An 8,633-nucleotide genomic window follows, 5' to 3' on the forward strand; every position below is an offset into this window, starting at 1 on the left:
GGTGTCAGACGCTAAAGTGCGATGGTGTCAGACGCTAAAGTGCGATGGTTGTTAGTTTATAATTGCGAGCAGATAACACGCTAAATTGCGATGGTATGACACGCTAAAGTCCGATGGTGTCACGGAAATGTGATTCAGACAATGGTTTTCGTTTGTTGCTGAGTTCCTATTACTTTTTCGTTTATTGTTTTATTTATACATCAAGCCGTAGTCTTTCTCTTTTGAATTGTTTTACACTGGTCATTGTATAACCTTATAGCTTGTTATATGAGCCATGGGCCATGGCTTTACGTTGAAGGCAGTATAATTATAAGTTGCATACATGAACGACATTTTGGGTTGGATGGACAGTTCATACTACATCATCTTATTTTTATTTGATTTAATTTACAATAGTTATCCAAAAAGTGTAATGGTTACATTGCAGTAGTTAGTTTATCCAGAATTTAGTGGTAGTCGTTTGTTTGTATATTTCATGTTTGCCGTTCGTTTATTGTTTTGTATTTAAATGACGTTGCTTTTTTCTCGTTTGAATTGTTTTAAACTGGTTGTTTTGAGGCCCTTTGGTCTTAATGGAATACTATGCGGTGTAAGCCAAATTAAATGTTCCGTTTTAAAGGTCATACTTTAACCTAGAGTTGCATACAATAATGACATTAGGTCTTGGATAGAGAGTTGTCTTATTGGCAATCATATGATGATACTACACATATTATTCTGTCCGTTAGGTTGCTGTCTAGTTAATGTATATTCATTATTTAAAAAAATAACAAACCATATCGTAATTTTTTATAGAATTATTCAATTAGAAAGTAAAAAAGATGACTTTTTGTGGCACTCCAGCTGTTTTGATTAAATTTCTTTTTACAATTTTACAAATTAAGTTAACCTGTTCCAGATTGTGATCATTTGTTTCTCTCTACTTTTTTTTTCTTGTGTAATAAAAACCCTTAATCTGGACAAACATTCTCGTCATAATGCTGTTTAACGTTGCTAACGTCGATACTTTTGCGGAAAAACGCACTTTAAATAGCGTGTTCAAATGAATTGCACATACCATCGCACTTTAGCGTATCAACCCATCGCACTTTAGCGTGACCATTGCGTTTTAGCGTCCACATCCTACACATATACTTGTAACGGAAACTTCTAGATAACTTCTAGATGTTTAAATTATGCATCTTTTGTTATGATCATTCTGGAAACGTTATGTAAGTGAAATAGAAAGTTCTGATCATTCCATGAGAGTCTATGATTGTTCAAGTGATCTCTAAACTGCATAGTTGTAACACAATGTGTATCATTATGTACACAATGTAAAAAGTGTATAATGTAAACATTCTTAGGCCACACAAAACAAATTAGACCAACTAAATAAATATGATACATGATAGTTACAATATCATAACAATATAAATATTTAAGGTGAGAATGAAATGAGATATGTGATATATGTCACAGTGACATCAATCCAATGAGACACAAAAATATCTGCGGTATATAAACAGTTTCAATAGCAGACAATATAAGTATCATCAATTCTTTTTTATACGATATGTGCATTCTAAATTAAGTGCATGTAAACCAGTCCAAACTACTTAAAATGTAGTGTACATGCCGAAGTGTTTTCAAATTAAAATAATTGTTAAAACTGAGTCAGAAATATTTAGTATATATTTTTTTTTCGTATAGCTGTTTTGAAGAGCATAAGTAATATAAACATAAGAAGATGTGATATTATTGCAATTTAAAAAAAACCAACCATTAACCAGAGAACAAATGACTTAGATGTAAGCTATAGGTTACCGAACGGCCTTCAACAATGAGCAAATCCCATACCGTAAAATTAGCTATAAAAGGAAAAGTATAAATGGAAAACTATTCAAACGAGAAAACGAATAATTTCTGTACAAAAAATTGAATAAACAATATGATAGACCGTATCCAAAGACAGCTGAATTACAGGCTTTTGACTTGGGATCGGCATATAAACGGAGTTAAACATGTTTTCGAGGGCTCAGCCCTCCCTTTTACCTAGGTCAGTGATGTAACAGTATAACAGCTAACTCATCAGATCAACACAAAGCACGAAAGCACGGAAGCTAAAAAAAGTAATTAACAAAAATAATACAGGCAGAAAGTACCGACCAAAGAGTACTTGCAGTTATATTAAAAGATAGTTCAAAGCCATTAATAACAAATAATAAATAAATCATGTTTCCCAGACTATTCTTTACAAAATAATGTTTTGAGATTGCAACGACATCTAAATTGTACGGACTTAAGGAATTTCCCAAAAATCTTTGCTGGCAACTTATCCCAAGATGCAAGACAATTATTTCCTTAGTTATTGGTATTGCAGGAAAATAAATTCTTAGTACTACCAATTAATCCAAGTAAAAGAAATTATATTCTAAGGAGATAACACCACTTCGAACGTTTGCCTTGTAATAGTTTAATGCCACTATTTTAAAATCTTATTATTATATAACTTTCTTTCAAATTCATTATTTTCCAATTGAAAGGTTATCAAATAAATAAGTGACATGCACCTTTATTCGTTTTAAAGGTATAGGATCAGGGGCGGATCCAGGAATTTGGAAAGGGAGGGCGAAGTTCTTAAAGATCGCCGAGCGGAGTGAGGCGAAAAATTTTTGGTACCTTTTTTGGGCTAAAAAATATAAAATAAGTGTAAAATGCACTTTTTTAACGGTTCCTGGCGTGGGGCATGTATATTCTATAGTTGCTGTAAAGTGTAAGGGTTGGACATGTTTTATGCTGTATTCTCCCTATTGATTGTCTATCATATAAAATGATAGTATTTATCCAAAGCTATGTACTGATATATTTGATGTGGGACTTGTCATTAAAAAATAGACATGGAAAATTCTCGTTTGTTGTATGTTAAGTTAGCATAACCTCACAAATTTCTTGTTGTAAACAAGAAATACGCCGGGCTATTCGATGAAATTTACAATACGACCGACACGAGTTAAAAAAAGTCAAACAAGCAATTTTTATCCAAATGTTTGGTTGATATGTTTCACCCAACAAATTAAGGGAGGTGAGGGGTTCCAAATCAACAAAAGGCTACGAATGAGTCTGAAATGACAACGAATTTATGAATGACGGTCGACAAATGGAGACATAAAGGCCACACTCAGCAGTCAGGTTGCAGTCTGGTCTTGAAAAAAGTATTCAATATATCAGTTCGGCGAAACAGACATTCCGGTCAGACATACAAACCCCGGCCTCAAAAAAATACGCCTGTTTTTTATTCATCATGTTCATTTAATGCTAAATAATTCTGTTGGAAATTTTCGTTTCTAATAGCAAAAAAGTGGACAAGATTATTGTTTTCAATCCAGATACGGCCAGAAATTTTATTTAATGCAAAAATCAGAGTCAGATTTTTTTCTCTCAAATACCTTAGACTGCCTCCTCAAATCAAATGGTTCGTACCTTAGACTTTAAATCTATCTAGAGCTTATGTACTGACTGGGGATCATTATTCAGTTACTAGTATCATGTTATTTTTAAATAGGCTGGGGCGTTTGGGGTTAAACATGTTTTCGTAGGTAAATAATATTGCTGTGGATTTTTTTTCATGAGAGTGTAATAATGTATTACTTTGTTTGGTTGAATTGTGAAATAGAAGTCACTACGTTCTTGCTCAATCCTGTGTCGCTTTGAAGGTATCATGGCTGTCATCCTCAGCCTAAGCAATGTGTTACTGTAATTTGAATTTCAAAATGACTGAGTGACGTTTTTTTGACGCACTGGTCAACTCCACCATAGCGAATCACATGACTTTGACATAATCAGTAATTACCAGCGAAAAATATCTTTATAAGTAAAGAATTGTCGCATAAAAATTAAATACACGGGAAATGGCAAAGTTCACGAAGTCTAGTCTGATTAATCATTTTACAAAAAAAAAAAAAAAAAAAGTCCAAGCAAAGGGGGGGCGTACGCCCTCTACGCCCCCCTCTGGATCCGCCACTGAGGATTGCGGTGTAACAGTTCAATAATGTAATATAAATAGCGAAACCATTCATAAAAGTTCCATATAATTCTATAGTTAGTGTTATATTATAGTATTATAATATCGTATCTAAGGAAGTGTAATGGTTGAACCCAGCATTTGAATAACGTTTGTGTTAACTCTAGTTAGAATTTCAAGACAGATGACGGGCTTGACACACATGCGCCCCTTTTCTATTTTTTTGCTTGTGTTTTACGTGAAAAATAATAATAGAGGGTCAAAATGAATAAACTACTGTCATTGTAATATCGTATGGAAAAGATCAAGGATTTGTATAGTTACTATACAAATTCTTGAAAATATCAAGAACACATCGAATTAGTGAAATAAGATCATTACAGAATATTTACTAAAAAATTGCAACACACAAACAAACAAAATTAGAAAAAAGATGAATCATTTCCGAAGCGCCCGTGACTTGACACCAATATGTATTCTTGAAATTTATTTTGTTTTTATTTTTTTAACTTTGATAACTTATCCAGCTGTTTTCACTCCAATATTTTCTTTATATACATAGACTTGATATATGAGAATTTTTTTTATGGCTTGACGTTCTCGTCAAATCTATATGTTTTAGCTATTTTTTTTCGAAAAAAATTACACATTGAAATTCAAAAAGACACACTGAGATTAAAACAAGTGCTTTCTTTAAAAAAAGAAAAGCAATACGTGAACCCGAGATCGCTGACTGGTCACCAAATATTTTTTGCTGAATTTATTTTTGCTTTTGATTTGAAATAATTGACTGTTAATAGAATGAGGTAATGAAGATATTAAAACACCTTAATTGAAAATATGTTATTGTGTGTAGATTCTTGCAACATCATTTTTTTCTCGGGGGCCTCGGTGGCCTAGTGGTCTAAGTAGTTCTACTTCTGTAATCACTAGCCAGTCAACACTGAGGTTGTGAGTTCGAACCCCGCTCGTGCGGGTGCACTCGACTCCAATCTTAATTGACTAGGATTGTCAGTTTTCCTATCGAAGGTCGGTGGTTTTCTCCGGGCACTCCGGCTTCCCAACCAATAAAAACTGGCCGCCACGAAATAGCCCAAATGTGGCGCTTAAAAGTGGCGTTAAAACAACAACAATCAATCAATCAATCATTTTTTCTCCGTGTTTTATGTACAAAGACCTAATCCTATTGCAATTCTCAATTTCTGCAAACCGGATGTCTAAAGCAAATTGCACAGACCGATCAAGATATAAAGTTCAGCACTCAGTTTGCTTCATATATAGATATAAGAAGATGTGGTATGAGTGCCAATGAGACAACTCTCCATCCAAGTCAAAATTTATAAAAGTAATCCATTATAGGTCAAAGTACGGTCTTCAACACGGAGCCTTGGCTCACACCGAACAGCAAGCTATAAAGGGCCCCAAAAACTACTAGTGTAAAACCATACAAACGGGAAAACCAACGGTCTAATCTATATAAAAAACGAGAAACGAGAAACACTTATGAACCACATCAACAAACGACAGCTACTGATCATCAGATTCCTGACTTAGGACAGGTGCAAACAATTGCAGCGGGTTTAAACGTTTTAATGGTACCAAACCTTCACCCTTTTTCTGAAACAATAGTGTAACATCACAACATATAAAGACACACTATAAAATATCTCTGGATGCGTTTATTTTATTTTTCATATCTTCATATTTTGTTTCCTTGATGCTTTAAATTATTCTTATACTCATTGAAGCTGCCTGTACTGATGGAAGAGGTAGTATAGAGAAAATGAAAGTCCAATTTCCATGTGAAGTGTAACTCTGTGACACAAATTATAAGAATATTTCGTATTTTGTTCTTGAGAGTAACACATCAGCTTTATTAGGACCTCTTATATACTGACAATTATTTGGTCAGATAAAACATTTCAAATTTTAAGGATTTCCTGAAGTAACTTAAATCAATTCAAAAATTCGACAGGAAGACTTAGTTTTGAAAAATATCTTGTTTTCATAAGTCTTGTGAATACCCGAACATGCACTCAAAAGAACCAATTTATATTTGGTAAAAGTCAATAAACTCATCATGGATCCCCGGACACGTGGTCAGGTTAAGTTTTGTACGCCAGACGCGCGTTACGACTATAAAACATTAAAAAAGGCCAAATATAGAACAAAGTTTAGGAGCATGAGGACCCAAAACTCCTAAAGGTTTTGCCAAATACAGCCAAGGTAATCTATTCCACGGGTTATCCTTAGTATTTCGAAATTTCACAAAGTTCATAATAGGACAGTCACTCAAAAAGAAAGAAAACGATTAGAAAAACAACTAGATGTCGGAGTACCTCAATGATGAGTATGCTTCAAAATCACGTTAAGCTCTTACTGTCGTGTCCTAGATTTAGATAAGAAATGCGAAAAATCACCTACCACGTGTGAAATCAATGTTTACGCATGCACGATGTTTTCTTGCGCAAGAAATAGTAAATGGACAGCAAATACGCACTGATATTCTGGATAAGAATATGCATTTGCGTCATCACGTTTATTAATTCTAGGTTCAAATCTAATGTTAATTGAATTCCGGTGTCAAACCGCCTACCTCAAGTGGTTTGACTCCGGATTCTTTGCCATTAAATCCGGAATTTGTGTCAACACAAACCAATATTGTTGTCAAACCAGATTTTAAATCCGATTTTATTGTGTCGTGTGAACAGGGTGTAATAATAAGTAATATTATGTAAATAAACGACAAGACATTTGTAGGGTAGCTGGTCAACACAATGCATACAATTTTCAAAATCGCACAATCATTGCAAATATTTAGATGCTATATGTTTGAACTATTAAAAACAAAAACAAAAAGAATTAAAATTCAATTAACATACATTCCAAACTGTTAATAAATCTTTTCCTGAAATTTAAAATATACTATCAATAAACACAAACGTCAAGTATTTACTAATGGCAATTTTTTTTTATCAAATCAATCTCTTTTTCAATTCTAACTTTTTATTTTATTCCATATACACACTATAAGCAGAGACTTATCAAATCATACGTAAACGGTATTAAATTAGTAACGAATACATGTACGTAGTAATTATGATATTGTAAAATATTAATTACGTTAATTGTGAAATGCAAGGATTCAAAATTCTTGTGAATTATAACCATGCAACAATTTTTTTCATTCCCTACAGTTTAAACATTAGATACTAATTTATTTGTGTTCATTCCTGATAACTGGCACTCATATGTTGCATATGATTTTCATAAATGTATTCACTGTTAAAACCCGCGGGATGATTATATAACATTGATTATATTCTATCAGAGACATATAATACAATTATTATATGTCTCTGATTCTATTAATGATAAATTTAGTGTCATGTTAAACTTTAATAATTTTAATGAATGTTCCCTTGGTCTGTAAGTATCTATTAATGAAAATAACTATTTTAGACACAATGCCGTTTTGTTTATCTTTCTGTTTTCCGACCAAAGACAAATATTTTTAACAGTAATATCGTTTTGTACATTTTCTTCTTGTATTCCGACATTTGCTGAGGCTATGGTGGAATTACAAATATGACATGTTAAACGTTCAAAAATAATCAGTTTATTCTGGGACATAATTTACTGTCAGTATATTATTCCCATGTGTATTGTCACAATGGACAATAGCACGTTGTAATACTACACAAATAATGCGTACAGGGACCGTCTCAAAACATGAATTATATACACTTTCAAATAAAAACGCATATGCAGTCAAAAGCAAATAGGTTGTAATATATAAATGGCTTTCTTACTGCAATCTATTCTTTAATTTTTTATTTTCCGATCTACAAATGAACTTTAATTTGGTTGTCGAAATATAAATACAATGTCACGTGGTAACATATCAATAGAGGGACCGTATCAAAGCCATAGATAACTACCTGTATAAATGATCGAAAATTTTCGAGACGTTCCGAGAATCTTGTTTACGAGGATATCGAATGGCCCATAGAAGCTTCCAAAACTCGCTTATATATAAGCGTGAACCCCTGAGGGGGTTCACGCAAAAAATGACTTATACTGAGAATTGAACATTACAGACTGAGATTTCAAAAGTTCACGCTGAGATTTATATGCACATTACTAATGAATATGCATAACATGAATAATTCAACAGATTAATATCTCGGTCACCTGAACTCTTGTCACATAAACCTGGGACTATTATAATAGTCCCAGCATAAACATATCAATTGGAACATCTCGCGTGACTTTCGTACTACCCACCTCGTTGTTCCGATTGATATGTTACAACGCTCCTCATTTTGTTGATTAACGATACAAAAGATTTAAGAGATTTTTTTCAGTGGCGGATTTTGATTTCAGGGGGTTGAGGTGGACGTAGAGGGCATGCCCCATTTAATTGGAAAATATATCAAATTTTTGTAAAAATTGTCCCAAAATAAATACGACTCTCTCCGCTTGGCGCTTAATTTCACATTTTCGGCTATTACGCCCCCTTATGAAAATCCTGGATCCACTCCTGTTCTTCACATCTTTATTGACTCTTAATTTGTTTTCTTGTCGCTACTTGACGCTATATGAGTCGTCTTATCGCTTCTGTTCGCTT

Source organism: Mytilus californianus, unplaced genomic scaffold (assembly GCF_021869535.1).
Source record: "Mytilus californianus isolate M0D057914Y unplaced genomic scaffold, xbMytCali1.0.p SCAF_1, whole genome shotgun sequence".
NCBI classification, from domain to species: Eukaryota; Metazoa; Mollusca; class Bivalvia; order Mytilida; family Mytilidae; genus Mytilus; species Mytilus californianus.